We start from the raw sequence: 3,085 nt of genomic DNA, 5'->3' as shown, positions 1-3,085 counted from the left end.
AGATTTTCTATATTATTTTAAAACTTTCATTGCGGTTTAATACTTCTTCTTGATGTAAATTTGATAACCTTAGGTTCAAAACCTTAGTCTTGATAACATTGTGAAAATATTTGCAATTTAATCTTTTTCCTCCATTGTCTTGACTTATTTTTCTTGTTTTGCCGTCTCTTCAAAGCTTGTAGACTTTAGTATGACCAAGTTGAACGATTCATATATCAGATTCTGTGAAACCTTGCTACCCTACAAAAGATAAAAGTATCATCAAAATATAAAACATGAGAAGAAATTTGCTTACCTTTGAAACTTATAATTTGCTGAATATGGCTTAGAATGAACCATCAAAGTTCTGTCTCTACTTAACCCTTTCTTTACCAAACAAAAAGAGAAGGTTGACAAAGGATCTCCTTATCTAACATCTTTGCAACAACTAAAGTATCTTGCGAAAGATCCATTCAATTTGACCGAAAGCTTGAGAGATTGAATAATATTTAGATTCCAACTACAAAACCTCATATTATAAAACCAAAAGCTTAAAGCATATTAAGCAAACAACCCCAATAAAAAGTATCCAAAGCCTTTTAATATCAACTTTGAGAGCACCATTAACCAAAAACTTTTGCACTTAACAAATTAATACCTTTTGAAGCAACCATATTACAAGCCCTTTATATTAGTACCTTTCAAATAATCATTTTGATTAATAGATACAATTCTAGTAATGATACTAACAAGCCTATCAGCCAAGATTTTGGAAATGATTTTAAACAGAAAATTAGCCAAGTTAATACATATAAAACAACAGATTGTATTACCATTATCAGCTATAGGTTTAAGAGTTATGACATTGGAATTCAGACCTGGCAATAGCCATACATACAAGCCCCTATAATGCTGTATTATTTCTGATAGAAAATGCCTTCAAACCCATCTGGGCAAATTAAAAACACCTCCTTTAGTCTGTTCATTCGTTGGCAAAGGTTCTCAACATTTTTGTTTTCTCTCATTATCTGTTATCAATAATAAAATGGAACAAAAATAGTTAAAATATATATTTTTATTTTCAGTCGACTGACAGATACTAAGTAAAACAAGATACAATCACTGGTTAGTACAGTGTGTGGGTTTGAAGGAGACTCTTTTCTTTTCTAGGTCATAGCCAACCAAAAGGTTTATCTGAGCCAAGTTCCCAAAGATGGTAAGTTTACTTGACATGAAAGCCAAGCACACTACCCTTTCTTCCATTTCAACAAATGTGTTGACAGCATTTAACTTCACATCTGCGCCTCTAAAATGTGCCATGATCACTGGTGCTTTCAGATCATGAAAACTGCTTTCAAAGCAAAGGCTCAACTGGTTAGATGGATCCTTAACACGTTTTAACTTAACTTCATGTGCCACCGCTGATTCCAGTTTTGAGTAAACATCATCTGGCAAAAGAGTGAGTGTTGTACCTGAGTCAATTATGATATTTCCCTCTCCATCAGATTCAGACGAGGAGCTTCCAAACTCTATTCTCTTGTTTCCAACACTGAATGCTTCCAATGATAGGTAGTAAAATACTGCTCCACGTGAGAATATTGGAGTTGATACAGTCCCTTTCCCAGAAACCACAGCAGCATCTCCAAAATTGAGTCTGCTAGAAGTATTAGACGTTGATGCCAAACAATAGGAAAATTTTCCACCAATTGAAGAACCCAATTGAGATATCAATGACACAGGTCCTCTTCCAAGGCCAACTACACCAGAACCCATCCCTTCATAGGACACAGTGTTCCTTCGTCCACATCCTATGACAGTTCTTGGAAATTGGATTGAAGAGCCATTGGTGGAGTCTAAAGTGAGGATCTCCTCACTAAGATCTCCTTGTGACTGTGACCCATCACCATAGGAAATGGTATATTCACAATTGTCTCCATCTTTAGTGGTATCTTGCACCAATTTACATCTTGTAGAAGAGTAAGGAAGGGTTCTGTATGTGCTGGATTTTGAAGGGTCAAACATTGGACTGGTTTGGTTGTAACAGGGTTTACAAGGTTTACACTGCAACCAAATTATGTCACTTCCTGTATCAGCAATACCATAAACATGAAATGGTGGGGTTCCAACTGAATAGCTCAAAAGGTATTCAGCATCATTTTGTGTTAAATTGGACCTAGGTGTGTTTTGGTTGAAATGATTGGCACGATTAATGGAACGACGCACTGCATTAGAAACTCGTTGGAATTGAGTTTCTGTGGGACGATGCAACGGTGATTTTGATGAGTCACGGTGGATGATTTCCACACTGAACCCACCTTTGTGAGCCTCTAAGAAAGAGATGCTGTGAAGAGACAGCAGAATAAGAACTAGGGTTGAGGAACTTGACATTGTTGTCATTAAAGTCTTCAAATTTGTAATATTAGCACATTCCTAGTCACAATTTATAAGGTCCCCTAGTGATATTTGTTGAAGCGTGTGTGAGAACAAATGTGACAATCACTGAAATTCATGGACGCGGATTGAAATTTCGTGTTTCAGAGTAACGTCATTGAGGTTTTAGTTTTGAAAAATGATTACACTTAAAATTTTCAACACTATTCTAATCTGCTTTTTACTTTCTTCTTCAAATTTAACCATGTTTTAAAACTAAAATAATTAACTACAATAAAAATATACCAACAAGATAAATAAAAGTCACTTTTAATAAAATTTAAACACTATTTGTATTTATTTTTATAATTAAAATAATAATAATTTTATTATTTATTTTTATCATCATAAAAGGAAAATGAGCTCACGTCCAGTATTAAATATATAAGTAAAATATATTTCAAATAAATCATCTTACATATAGACAAGTATTGTGTTATATGAGTTTGAGGTGTAATGGGTTAAATATTTAGAGAAAGAACCTTGTGATTGGTTTTGAATTTTTAAAATTTAAAATTTAATATAAAATTAAAATTTGTTTATATTCAAAATTTTAATATATTTTAATTCTTAAATGTAAAAAATAATAAATATGATTTTTTAATTCAATGAAATTAAATTATTTATAATTAAATGTGTTTTAGATTAGTATTTGAATTATTTAAATATTTTAATA

General features: G+C 32.4%; 1 pseudogene; it reads right to left on the bottom strand.

Annotated features, from left to right (window-relative positions):
• Positions 1 to 1,036: 1,036 nt before the first annotated feature.
• LOC124843609 (aspartic proteinase CDR1 pseudogene) lies at positions 1,037 to 2,387 on the bottom strand (annotated as a pseudogene).
• Positions 2,388 to 3,085: the final 698 nt, after the last annotated feature.

The sequence above is a fragment of the Vigna umbellata genome, chromosome 3, assembly GCF_029865625.1.
Source record: "Vigna umbellata cultivar VRB3 chromosome 3, Vumbellata_1.0, whole genome shotgun sequence".
NCBI classification, from domain to species: domain Eukaryota; kingdom Viridiplantae; phylum Streptophyta; class Magnoliopsida; order Fabales; family Fabaceae; genus Vigna; species Vigna umbellata.
The sequence above is the reverse complement of the archived record's forward strand: the minus strand, read 5'-3'. Positions and strand labels throughout refer to the sequence as shown.